This window comes from Triturus cristatus, chromosome 11 (assembly GCF_964204655.1).
Source record: "Triturus cristatus chromosome 11, aTriCri1.1, whole genome shotgun sequence".
In the NCBI taxonomy this organism is placed as follows: Eukaryota; Metazoa; Chordata; class Amphibia; order Caudata; family Salamandridae; genus Triturus; species Triturus cristatus.
This window is the reverse complement of record NC_140594.1, coordinates 589,266,385-589,281,120: the sequence shown is the minus strand read 5'-3', so window position 1 is coordinate 589,281,120 and position 14,736 is coordinate 589,266,385.

Genomic DNA, 14,736 nt, shown 5'->3' with positions numbered 1-14,736 from the left:
GATCATATGTCGGGTGACCAGATCTCTTTCTCTGAGGCCGCTGAACATGATAATGACCAATTCCAGGTGCTTTTTTTTAAATTGACGTATCTGTGACCACTTGTGACTGTGTGCAATATAACTGGTGCGCAAAGCGGTCCCTTAACATGGGTTGACTTTTAATTATTTTTTCGGGGTTGCAGGGCCTGTGTTAAGCCCCAGATGGCATCAGCCACAGCTGTGTATGGAATCACAAACATTAGTGACACGACACCTATGTGGTGCACAAATATGATCACCTGCACTTAATATTTTACAAATTAAGCACTGGGTGGCGCACGTTCTGTGTTCCTGCTGCTGGGTATGACTGGGCTGGTGGCTTTCTCAGTTAGACAGCTCGAAACGCCACAGCCAATGATGATGTCTTAATAGAAGCATGTCAAGGTCTGCAGTTTGCCATATGTAACGCCTCTCATCCATATTCTATTAGTGCACTTGTCCATACGGTAAGAATAACCTCCAGTATGCCAGACCAGCAGTACACGTGTACGTATAACACACTTACACTGACAGACACATATTTTCTTACACACACATTCTCACTATTGCTTTCACTCTTTCGTATATTTCTGCTGTCACACTCTCATACAGACCCACTGCCACTCACAATTCCATTCCACAAACTGCTTTTATTGTGTTAGAAAATCTTGCCCTGCTGCTTCTGATATACCTGCCTTGCCTTTTAGTGAAGCCTAATAAAACCATTTTCTCTGTATGCAAATAATAATATATTGCCTTGTCAATGTTTGCTACAAGTATGATGTGAATGAAAAGTGCACATCCTTTAAATAGCTGTACAGGGCATATATTTGGTTTCACGTGTGGATTAAGCAATTACAGATTTGAAAAAGAACCAATCCATGTTTCAATATGTAAAATCACAGCATCCAACTGATCTGAAGAAATGCTTAAATTCTTCGGCAACCATGGATTTAATCCAGTAGCACTTTGCATTTTTGGGGACTGTTGGAAAACCACACTCCCACTCTGAAAGGTTGGTGGTGGTCTTCCGGACACACTGTGGTAGCTTGGCTCGAGTGGTCAGGAAACAGGCACCGTGCTAAGCATACGACATACCCAAACAATAACCATGCGTGCATCCGTTCCAAAAACGACTCTACACCGTAAAAATTATGAAAATATCTTTCTTTATCTTCTTTTTCTCTTAGTTGCTGATTGGATAAAATAAATAACAATCACAATATACAAACTTTTTAGATAGTGCAGGTCAAATAAATACTGGCTTAATGATTCAATAAATAGGGGTGATCATAAATACTGAAGGCATAAATAAAAGTGCAATACATACAGGCAATTAAATATTCTGAGGCAATAAATACTGTAAACCAATAAATATTGTGCATCAATAAATACTGTGGACCAATAAATACAGTGAAGCAATAAATAGGTTAAATACAATAAATACAGTGCCCCTAATAAATACTTAAAAGCTGACAGTGACACTCATGGAATCAGATCACTTTTGAATTCCTAAGGGCTGATTTGGCCCAGGCACAGCTTGTGGGGATGTGGAAGGCTTGGGGGTGTCTACTCCCTGGCTTGGACAAGGCTGAGGCCTAAACTGAGGTAGATCAAGGGGGGAATACCAGAGACCTGGCTCTCTCCCTCCACACAACTTCTCTAGATTAGTCCCAGCTCACCCCTGGCACAGTCAGGTTGGTTCCAGCACCTCCCTAGCCCCTTAGAGCAGTCTCTCAGGTCTCCACAGGGCCTTAGGCGCCCTCTACTCCACTTACTGCCCTTTCTCTGATGCTCCGACGCCGCTGGAGTCGGGTCGACGCCGTGAGGCGGTTCCGGTTCGATGTCGGCGGCCTCGGCACAATGTCAGTTCTTGACGACGCCGGTAGGCGGCTCCGGTTTTGATGTCGGCGGCCTCGGCTCGATCTCGACCTCCGATTCGATGGCGTCGGGCAGTCTTTACTCGATGTCGACTTCGGGCGGCTCCGGTCCGATGGCGACCTCGGATTCGATGACGTCGGCCGGCTTTGACTCGATGTCGACTTCCGGCGGCTCCGGAGTGCGATCTCCACTCCCGACCTCCGACACGATTCTCACAGGTTCCGGCGACTCCGGAGTGCGATCCTCACTCCCGACCTCCGTTACACTTCACCTCGGTCTCCGACGACTCCGGAGGGCGGACTTCACTCCTCCGATGACGCCGCTCACTCGACCTCGGGTGACTTCCTCCTCGACCTCTGGTACTCCTCACGACCTCTGACGGCGCCCTCTCTCGACCTCTGGCGGCTCCGGTACGACGTCTGCTTTTCCAGTCAGCGCCGCTTCTCCACCTCGGGCTCCAGGTCTCAGGCTACTCGACGTCGGACTCCAGGGAAACCAGTTTCCAGGTCAGGATCTTGCTGTTCTCTGTTTCTAAGGCCTGTTCCTGCTGTCCAGGTCCTTAGGATGGTTTTTCTGACTTCTTCCCACACAGGGCTCCAGGCTGGGCTCAGTCAGTAGGGACTAGTATCAAGGGTGGGTTTATGGACCCCACTCCAGGCACAAGTTTCCACCCCTGCTGCCTCACTCCTTCCTCCTTCAGGTTTCTGCTGCTCACTCTTCACCAGTCAGGTGCCGACTGCCAGCTCCAACTGCCAACTCTCTGTCTTAGCTTCCCAACATTCTAAACCGCCTCCAACTGTCACAGGGTTCTGGAATGTTCTGGAAGGTGCTAGCAGGTTCCAGTGGATGCTGGTGATGTCACAGGTGGCCACCATTTTGTGCTCCAGGCCCTCAGACAGAAGTTTCAGGGGTAGCTAAAATGGCTCCCTGAATCTGCAGCAACACTAAAAAGTCTGGTGGTTCCCAAAAAGGAAAAATTCAAACAGGGTTTGAGGCAAAAGTGGGACAAAATAAATAATGATGAGGAGGGACCACCCAAAGGGCTGACAGGTCTAACAGGGACATATTAACAAGGTCTCAATACAGAAAATTCTCACAAAGTGTGAAAGTGGGGGAGGGTCCGAGGGACAGTTTAAAGACCTGCTACAGTATAAATCCCCTAATCCACATATACTTTTACACAGAATACTGAGGGTCTAATGTTCCGTATACACACAACACTAACAAACTAGGCAAGTTGAGACCTCAAAACAAACTTCAGAGAGTAGCATAACAAAAATTATATAATTCCCATCACCCACCAATGGTGGCTTATCATCATCTGGGAATTCAGGACTGAGCTGAGAAGACCAACCACTCAGATGGTAATGGTGATCATTCAGTTGTCCCAGAAGTGAGAACAAACGGTGGGGTGATAGTTGCAGTGCAAGAGATAAACAAAAAAGTGCTATTAAAAATGGCTATCCAGATGCTATAAATTTTATTCTGGCGCTATCGTGATGCCATTAATAAAACCTGTGCGTGGACAGCTTAACAGATGACTGTCGGATCGATGGTCTACATGTTTCGGCTACTGGACATTGAGTCCAAGCTCTCATCAGGACCCTAATACGCTACTGCAAAAAGTGTTAAACAATACAAACAAAAAAATAGAGATATCCACCAAATTGGTATACCATACAACCTGGTCTGCTCTGTATGTCCCTATGGAACTGTTACAGGTTAGGAACCTAAATGTGAATCAAACGGAAAGAGGTTCAGCAAGATGTTAAAAGATGTTAGTGACAATACAGAACATATGTATTAAAAGCATTATATGTATTATTATTATTTGTCATGATCACAGTGTTACATGACCTGAAGTAAAATGAGTACTTAAACTGTGCACTTACCCGGAAGATTATGGGTACGCACCTCACCTCGCCTGGCATCTGCTCAGGATATTGAGGCACCGCTCTACAAAAGGGAATTTCAGGAATACTATTTAGTAATAATCCCAGTGGACATGACATGTTCAGCGCACCAGAACTACCAGAAATACTCCTGGGAGCGTAAAGCTAGACAAGCGTAAAAACACGGCAGAGTGTTGGTCTTAAAAACAGTACATGAGGGACACCTTTCTGTCAGGTCTTCCGATAAAAACAATTACCGCATCTCAACGTTAGAAACAACCGTGTTCATCCATGTGTTGGGTAAAACACTGTTGCATATCAAAAAGAAGCAGGAACTGTCTAGACTTGTGTAAATCTGGAATGGAATTACTTGTTTATCAAGGCCCTTAAGGCATGGATTTAGAGTACCTACTCTAATATCAGTAACACCGAGTCAAGATCCTCCAGAAAACATCTATCACAAGAGGTTGCAGAAACGCGCTGGAATTAACGCGCAAATGCGCGAGGTAACAGTGTTGTAATTAATCAGGAATTTGGGAGTCAAAGATTGCAGCACTCACCTGTCCGTCGGTACCCCGCTCTGTCTTCTGAGCTAGAAGGGGAGGTACCCGACGGACTGCACACGCTCCGTAATATCACGTGAATGTGCGTCGTGACGTCACGGCATAAAGAACACTTCCGTGTCCGTATCACAAAACGTGTTAAAGGCAAACCAGCGTAGTACTGAAGGTAACTGGGAAATGTAGTTTTGTGTAGCCAAAATAGATTTTACCGAATTTTATGTAACTCGAACAGTGAGTAACAGCCAATGGTGAGTCTTGAAATCTAAACTTGCATTCAGAATGATGTTTAAAGACCCAAACCTGAAATAGGTGACAAAGAATGTGCAAGATAAAGGCGCACCCATCATGAATATAGGTGACCACTGCAGTTGTGAATAGTAGGCAACTGGACGGCTACTCAAAGGGATGAAATACTGAATAGTCTCAATAAACAACGGAAATAATCCTACTACACTTATGTACATCTCATAATTGCAGATAGAGTGTAATGCTGAGTGCCTGTTGTGATCTGTCATAGACGGATGTGAGACACAGAGACAGATGGAGGGTCAGATGTCTCGTCTCTCTAAAGTGACGACCACGGAATTTCGTCGTTCAGGCCAGAGGTGTCACTTCTAAGTTTGAAAACCCACTTCTGTTCTTTGTGGAACAGGAACTTGGTGATATCTGTGACATGTGTTGGAATAAACGGTTGTTCTAAGACCAGCCATCTCAAGTCTTCTGGTTTGTGTTTTAGTGACAGGAAATGATTGGTAAGTTTTGTGGCCTGTCTGTTCCGTCTAATTGTGCTCTTATGTTCATTAATGCGTGTCTTCACCTTGCGTGTGGTCATACCCACATAACGCAAGGAGCAGGGACAAGTAATCAGATATATAACCTTGTCTGTGTTGCAATTCGTGTGTTTCTTAAGGACCCAGGGGATGCCAGTACCTATATCAATCATCTTAGTGGCCTGTGTCTGTGGACATGCTGCACATTGGCCACATGGGAAATGACCCTGGACCGGTGGCAGATCCCATAAGGTATTGATGTTGGCTGAGACTCTGCATTTCGGTCTAGTATGAACAAGACTATCTCTGAGATTGGTACCTCTTTTAAAAGAGAAAAGAGGGTAAGGCAAATTCTCATTACCTATGTTTAAGACCCGCCAATGTTTTCGCACCGTTTTCTGTACTTGGTTGGACCAAGTACTAAAAGTGTTAACAAATGTCATTCTAGACAACGGAGGCTTAGGCACGGGAGGTTCTATTAGAGCTCCTCGGTTGTTGTTCGAGGCTCTTTTCCACGCCCTTTTCACTAGACGCTTCGGATATTGTCTGTCTCTCAGTTGGCTGGAGAGGTCTTCTGCATGTTGATTAAAAGTGCTGATATCGGAACAGTTTCTGCGAATACGCAGAAACTGTCCAACTGGCAGATTTTCCCGAAGGGATCTGGGATGATGGCTGTTGAAGCTCAAAAGTGAGTTCTTAGAGAGAGGTTTTCTATACAGTTCACTACCAAGTGTGCCCTCGTTCGGAAAGATCACTATATCTAGGAAAGGCAAACGATTTTTATCAGAACTCACTGTGAACCGCAGGTAGTTGTTCCTCGAGTTCAACCAAGCATGAAAATCAAGGAGTGATGACAGAGAACCTTGCCAGACCACCAGAATATCGTCAATATACCTCTTCCATACTTTTATCTGATCTCGAAATGGATTAGTCTGAATGAGGATATTGCTCTGCTCAAAGAGATGGACATACAGGTTAGCCAGGCTGGGAGCAAAAATGCTCCCCATAGATGTGCCCGAGACTTGAAGGTATATAGTCTCCTCGAATTTGAAAAAGTTTTCCATCATAGCCAGCCTGGCCAAGTCCATGATGAAATGCACCGGTGTTATTGAGTCCAAATCTCTTGTGTCCAATAAGCTCTCAATGGCTTGTAAAGTTTCTATTTGTGGGATCGAGGTATACAAAGATTCCACATCAAAACTGACTAGGAGATCGGTTGCTACATCATAGCTGATGTCAGGAAGCAGACGTAGGACATCCTTGGTGTCTTGCAAATAAGTTGGCATTTCCTTGACAAGTGGACGAAGGAAAAAGTCAACAAAAGTTGAGAGAGGTTCCAAAAGGGAACCTATCCCAGAAATGATAGGTCGTCCTGGGGTGGGTTTTTGGTTCTTATGTATTTTTGGTAATACATAGAAGTGTGGCATCACAGGGTGTGTAGGTGTCAGGAAGCGAGCTTCCTGCTCTGTGATCCAACCAGCTGTTTTCACATCCTCAACCAGGGCGAGAATTTCTCTGGTGAGTCTAGGAGTGGGATCTTCAGTCAAACGTTTGTATGACCTAGGGTCATCAAGTTGTCTTAGACATTCTCTGCGATAGTCCTCAGTATCTAGAATGACAATAGCCCCACCCTTATCGGCCGGTTTGATAATGATGGATTCATCATTGGCCAGCATAGTGAGGGCTTGCTTTTCGCTCTTACAGAGATTGTGATAGATTTTTTCTTTTCTAGACCCTAGACCAGTGATGTCATGAATAACCGCTTGTTCAAAAACTTTTACTCGATCCGGTATTAAGTGAGTTGGAGGGTTGAATGTGGATGGTAATTTTAGGCCTGTGTTCTTATCAGAAAAATCATCCGGAGATGTAGTAAGTTCCCTATCTTTGAAGAAGAAATGTAAACGGATTTTCCGAAAGAATTTGGCCATTTCAACTCTAAGTTGGAACAAATCTCCCTTATTTGTTGGGACATAGCCTAAACCTTTGTTTAAGACCTGTAGTTCAAGAGATGTTAGAGTTCTAGTACTCAGATTCACGACTAGATCGTTGTGTCCGTGCTGGTCCCTGGTTGTGGTTGTGGTTGCCCTTTCCTGCTGCGTGTGTTGGGCAGTTGTTGGTCCATCTGCCAGTGTACATGCGGCTGCCCTCTCCTTTTGCCTCTGCTTCGTCCACGGCCTGCCCCTAAAAAAGGCATTTGTCCGGGGAATGGAGGGGGTGGTGCTGCAAAAGGGGGAATGTGTTGGGTAAAGGGGGGAATTTGATACCCCCAAGGAACTGGTGGCCACCATGGTCCCCCTGATTGATAAGGATTTGGCATGCGTCTCTGGTAAGGACGAGACTGTTGTCCTCCTCCTCTCCTAGGTGGTTGTACATTATTTTCAGTCTCTGAGTCAGTGGAGTAAACATCAGATCCTGACGAGGAGTAGTTAGAGCCATATCTTCTCCCTTTCTTGTTAAACTGTGGTGGAACATATTGCTCACTAGTGTAGGGATAGACCTTCTCCAGAGAGAAGCGTGCTAGGTCTTTCTTAAAGTTCTCTATTTTCGTCAAAAGGATCGTGTCTTTGTGTTCCTTGTTGGATTTGTTTGTTTCTTCTAAGTTCCGTTTAAAGATGGTACTAGATATAGTGGTCTTGATCTGACCTTCGAGTGTCTGTATCTCAATAAGGATGGCGTCCGCCACCCTTTTGGCTGTGTTTATGATAAGGATCAACCAATCGCGTGTGCAACGCCACGCGATTAGTGACCAGTCTTTCAAGAAAGCTTTATCAGAAAGAAACAGTCTAGGGGCATTGGTCACTATTAGGCCCATCGGGGCACTATTACTTCTTAGATATTCGGTCATTATCGCACCATGGATGAAGGTGCGAGAATGAGAGTTCTTAAGATTTAGTAGTGACTGCCAATCATCTTGTGTGGTGTTAGTGACTGAAGATAAAGAATCTAGAATACTAGGGTTGGTGCTAAGTATGGATTGTAGCACGTCTTCGTTAAAAGATAGACCAGTGAACTCTGCCATGATGTGACACTGTCAAATAGCAATGAATCAAACTCTCCTGGGATATGGAGAGTATGTAAAAAAAGAAGAAAGGACCCGCAGCCGTGGCTGATTCATAATTTCAAAACACACAAGATGATGGACGGAATGTTGCACATTGGCAAACCATTCACCCCCAGTCACAGATCTGGGTTTAATCCATCGTTATTTTGCTCACCATTCATAATTTCACCTGAATGGTTTCAGGTCATTATATGGCTTCCTGATTTTATCAAATGTAGTCCAGGCTCCTTCTTTTACTAAAAAGGTTAGCTACCGATCCGTTCACAGTATGGCCTCTTAATTTCAGCAAATGCAGTCCTCGCTCCTTGGACCATAAAGCTCCTATGTTGCGGTACCAGCAGAACTTATACAGATAATAATCTGAAATGTGTTTGCATAAGTGGCAGCATAAACAAACTAGATCAAAGACTGCCTTGCAATGATCAAGGCGACCAATGTTACTAACAACGAAGCATCTCACCAATTCAGCCATTTGGAGTCTAACATCTGTCCTTGGCACCACCCTAAATAACCTGCATGGAAAACATCACACGCTGCACGTTAACCGCTCCCGGATTGTTTCAACTTAAATGCAAGCAAAAAACACAGAACAGGTTACTTTTGAGTCTGCAGTGCACTTTCCTTATGTAGGGCGAGTCTTTTTTTAAACTGTTCAACAATTGAAAAGGTAATAATTAACATACGACTACAGATACCAATTGCAACAGGCCTTTTGTAGATAGAAACACACTAGTAAAAGTGCAAGCAGTGGCAGGCCAATGAACAATATCCTATGGGGAATATATAGATCATATGTCGGGTGACCAGATCTCTTTCTCTGAGGCCGCTGAACATGATAATGACCAATTCCAGGTGCTTTTTTTTAAATTGACGTATCTGTGACCACTTGTGACTGTGTGCAATATAACTGGTGCGCAAAGCGGTCCCTTAACATGGGTTGACTTTTAATTATTTTTTCGGGGTTGCAGGGCCTGTGTTAAGCCCCAGATGGCATCAGCCACAGCTGGGTATGGAATCACAAACATTAGTGACACGACACCTATGTGGTGCACAAATATGATCACCTGCACTTAATATTTTACAAATTAAGCACTGGGTGGCGCACGTTCTGTGTTCCTGCTGCTGGGTATGACTGGGCTGGTGGCTTTCTCAGTTAGACAGCTCGAAACGCCACAGCCAATGATGATATCTTAATAGAAGCATGTCAAGGTCTGCAGTTTGCCATATGTAACGCCTCTCATCCATATTCTATTAGTGCACTTGTCCATACGGTAAGAATAACCTCCAGTATGCCAGACCAGCAGTACACGTGTACGTATAACACACTTACACTGACAGACACATATTTTCTTACACACACATTCTCACTATTGCTTTCACTCTTTCGTATATTTCTGCTGTCACACTCTCATACAGACCCACTGCCACTCACAATTCCATTCCACAAACTGCTTTTATTGTGTTAGAAAATCTTGCCCTGCTGCTTCTGATATACCTGCCTTGCCTTTTAGTGAAGCCTAATAAAACCATTTTCTCTGTATGCAAATAATAATATATTGCCTTGTCAATGTTTGCTACAAGTATGATGTGAATGAAAAGTGCACATCCTTTAAATAGCTGTACAGGGCATATATTTGGTTTCACGTGTGGATTAAGCAATTACAGATTTGAAAAAGAACCAATCCATGTTTTAATATGTAAAATCACAGCATCCAACTGATCTGAAGAAATGCTTGACTTCTTCGGCAACCATGGATTTAATCCAGTAGCACTTTGCATTTTTGGGGACATATTAACAAGGTCTCAATACAGAAAATTCTCACAAAGTGTGAAAGTGGGGGAGGGTCCGAGGGACAGTTTAAAGACCTGCTACAGTATAAATCCCCTAATCCACATATACTTTTACACAGAATACTGAGGGTCTAATGTTCCGTATACACACAACACTAACAAACTAGGCAAGTTGAGACCTCAAAACAAACTTCAGAGAGTAGCATAACAAAAATTATATAATTCCCATCACCCACCAATGGTGGCTTATCATCATCTGGGAATTCAGGACTGAGCTGAGAAGACCAACCACTCAGATGGTAATGGTGATCATTCAGTTGTCCCAGAAGTGAGAACAAACGGTGGGGTGATAGTTGCAGTGCAAGAGATAAACAAAAAAGTGCTATTAAAAATGGCTATCCAGATGCTATAAATTTTATTCTGGCGCTATCGTGATGCCATTAATAAAACCTGTGCGTGGACAGCTTAACAGATAACTGTCGGATCGATGGTCTACATGTTTCGGCTACTGGACATTGAGTCCAAGCTCTCATCAGGACCCTAATACGCTACTGCAAAAAGTGTTAAACAATACAAACAAAAAAATAGAGATATCCACCAAATTGGTATACCATACAACCTGGTCTGCTCTGTATGTCCCTATGGAACTGTTACAGGTTAGGAACCTAAATGTGAATCAAACGGAAAGAGGTTCAGCAAGATGTTGAAAGATGTTAGTGACAATACAGAACATATGTATTAAAAGCATTATATGTATTATTATTTGTCATGATCACAGTGTTACATGACCTGAAGTAAAATGAGTACTTAAACTGTGCACTTACCCGGAAGATTATGGGTACGCACCTCACCTCGCCTGGCATCTGCTCAGGATATTGAGGCACCGCTCTACAAAAGGGAATTTCAGGTATACTATTTAGTAATAATCCCAGTGGACATGACATGTTCAGCGCACCAGAACTACCAGAAATACTCCTGGGAGCGTAAAGCTAGACAAGTGTAAAAACACGGCAGAGTGTTGGTCTTAAAAACAGTACATGAGGGACACCTTTCTGTCAGGTCTTCCGATAAAAACAATTACCGCATCTCAACGTTAGAAACAACCGTGTTCATCCATGTGTTGGGTAAAACACTGTTGCATATCATAAAGAAGCAGGAACTGTCTAGACTTGTGTAAATCTGGAATGGAATTACTTGTTTATCAAGGCCCTTAAGGCATGGATTTAGAGTACCTACTCTAATATCAGTAACACCGAGTCAAGATCCTCCAGAAAACATCTATCACAAGAGGTTGCAGAAACGCGCTGGAATTAACGCGCAAATGCGCGAGGTAACAGTGTTGTAATTAATCAGGAATTTGGGTGTCAAAGATTGCAGCACTCACCTGTCCGTCGGTACCCCGCTCTGTCTTCTGAGCTAGAAGGGGAGGTACCCGACGGACTGCACACGCTCCGTAATATCACGTGAATGTGCGTCGTGACGTCACGGCATAAAGAACACTTCCGTGTCCGTATCACAAAACGTGTTAAAGGCAAACCAGCGTAGTACTGAAGGTAACTGGGAAATGTAGTTTCGTGTAGCCAAAATAGATTTTACCGAATTTTATGTAACTCAAACAGTGAGTAACAGCCAATGGTGAGTCTTGAAATCTAAACTTGCATTCAGAATGATGTTTAAAGACCCAAACCTGAAATAGGTGACAAAGAATGTACAAGATAAAGGCGCACCCATCATAAATATATAGGTGACCACTGCAGTTGTGAATAGTAGGCAACTGGACGGCTACTCAAAGGGATGAAATACTGAATAGTCTCAATAAACAACGGAAATAATCCTACTACACTTATGTACATCTCATAATTGCAGATAGAGTGTAATGCTGAGTGCCTGTTGTGATCTGTCATAGACGGATGTGAGACACAGAGACAGATGGAGGGTCAGATGTCTCGTCTCTCTAAAGTGACGACCACGGAATTTCGTCGTTCAGGCCAGAGGTGTCACTTCTAAGTTTGAAAACTCACTTCTGTTCTTTGTGGAACAGGAACTTGGTGATATCTGTGACATGTGTTGGAATAAACGGTTGTTCTAAGACCAGCCATCTCAAGTCTTCTGGTTTGTGTTTTAGTGACAGGAAATGATTGGTAAGTTTTGTGGCCTGTCTGTTCCGTCTAAGTGTGCTCTTATGCTCATTAATGCGTGTCTTCACCTTGCGTGTGGTCATACCCACATAACGCAAGGAGCAGGGACAAGTAATCAGATATATAACCTTGTCTGTGTTGCAATTCGTGTGTTTCTTAAGGACCCAGGGGATGCCAGTACCTATATCAATCATCTTAGTGGCCTGTGTCTGTGGACATGCTGCACATTGGCCACATGGGAAATGACCCTGGACCGGTGGCAGATCCCATAAGGTATTGATGTTGGCTGAGACTCTGCATTTCGGTCTAGTATGAACAAGACTATCTCTGAGATTGGTACCTCTTTTAAAAGAGAAAAGAGGGTAAGGCAAATTCTCATTACCTATGTTTAAGACCCGCCAATGTTTTCGCACCGTTTTCTGTACTTGGTTGGACCAAGTACTAAAAGTGTTAACAAATGTCATTCTAGACAACGGAGGCTTAGGCACGGGAGGTTCTATTAGAGCTCCTCGGTTGTTGTTCGAGGCTCTTTTCCACGCCCTTTTCACTAGACGCTTCGGATATTGTCTGTCTCTCAGTTGGCTGGAGAGGTTTTCTGCATGTTGATTAAAAGTGCTGATATCGGAACAGTTTCTGCGAATACGCAGAAACTGTCCAACTGGCAGATTTTCCCGAAGGGATCTGGGATGATGGCTGTTGAAGCTCAAAAGTGAGTTCTTAGAGAGAGGTTATCTGTACAGTTCACTACCAAGTGTGCCCTCGTTCGGAAAGATCACTATATCTAGGAAAGGCAAACGATTTTTATCAGAACTCACTGTGAACCGCAGGTAGTTGTTCCTCGAGTTCAACCAAACATGAAAATCAAGGAGTGATGACAGAGAACCTTGCCAGACCACCAGAATATCGTCAATATACCTCTTCCATACTTTTATCTGATCTCGAAATGGATTAGTCTGAATGAGGATATTGCCCTGCTCAAAGAGATGGACATACAGGTTAGCCAGGCTGGGAGCAAAAATGCTCCCCATAGATGTGCCCGAGACTTGAAGGTATATAGTCTCCTCGAATTTGAAAAAGTTTTCCATCATAGCCAGCCTGGCCAAGTCCATGATGAAATGCACCGGTGTTATTGAGTCCAAATCTCTTGTGTCCAATAAGCTCTCAATGGCTTGTAAAGTTTCTATTTGTGGGATCGAGGTATACAAAGATTCCACATCAAAACTGACTAGGAGATCGGTTGCTACATCATAGCTGATGTCAGGAAGCAGACGTAGGACATCCTTGGTGTCTTGCAAATAAGTTGGCATTTCCTTGACAAGTGGACGAAGGAAAAAGTCAACAAAAGTTGAGAGAGGTTCCAAAAGGGAACCTATCCCAGAAATTCACTATTCACAACTGCAGTGGTCACCTATATTCATGATGGGTGCGCCTTTATCTTGTACATTCTTTGTCACCTATTTCAGGTTTGGGTCTTTAAACATCATTCTGAATGCAAGTTTAGATTTCAAGACTCACCATTGGCTGTTACTCACTGTTCGAGTTACATAAAATTCGGTAAAATCTATTTTGGCTACACGAAACTACATTTCCCAGTTACCTTCAGTACTACGCTGGTTTGCCTTTAACACGTTTTGTGATATGGACACGGAAGTGTTCTTTATGCCGTGACGTCACGACGCACATTCACGTGATATTACGGAGCGTGTGCAGTCCGTCGGGTACCTCCCCTTCTAGCTCAGAAGACAGAGCGGGGTACCGACGGACAGGTGAGTGCTGCAATCTTTGACTCCCAAATTCCTGATTAATTACAACACTGTTACCTCGCGCATTTGCGCGTTAATTCCAGCGCGTTTCTGCAACCTCTTGTGATAGATGTTTTCTGGAGGATCTTGACTCGGTGTTACTGATATTAGAGTAGGTACTCTAAATACATGCCTTAAGGGCCTTGATAAACAAGTAATTCCATTCCAGATTTACACAAGTCTAGACAGTTCCTGCTTCTTTATGATATGCAACAGTGTTTTACTCAACACATGGATGAACACGGTTGTTTCTAACGTTGAGATGCGGTAATTGTTTTTATCGGAAGACCTGACAGAAAGGTGTCCCTCATGTACTGTTTTTAAGACCAACACTCTGCCGTGTTTTTACACTTGTCTAGCTTTACGCTCCCAGGAGTATTTCTGGTAGTTCTGGTGCGCCGAACATGTCATGTCCACTGGGATTATTACTAAATAGTATACCTGAAATTCCCTTTTGTAGAGCGGTGCCTCAATATCCTGAGCAGATGCCAGGCGAGGTGAGGTGCGTACCCATAATCTTCCGGGTAAGTGCACAGTTTAAGTACTCATTTTACTTCAGGTCATGTAACACTGTGATCATGACAAATAATAATACATATAATGCTTTTAATACATATGTTCTGTATTGTCACTAACATCTTTCAACATCTTGCTGAACCTCTTTCCGTTTGATTCACATTTAGGTTCCTAACCTGTAACAGTTCCATAGGGACATACAGAGCAGACCAGGTTGTATGGTATACCAATTTGGTGGATATCTCTATTTTTTTGTTTGTATTGTTTAACACTTTTTGCAGTAGCATATTAGGGTCCTGATGAG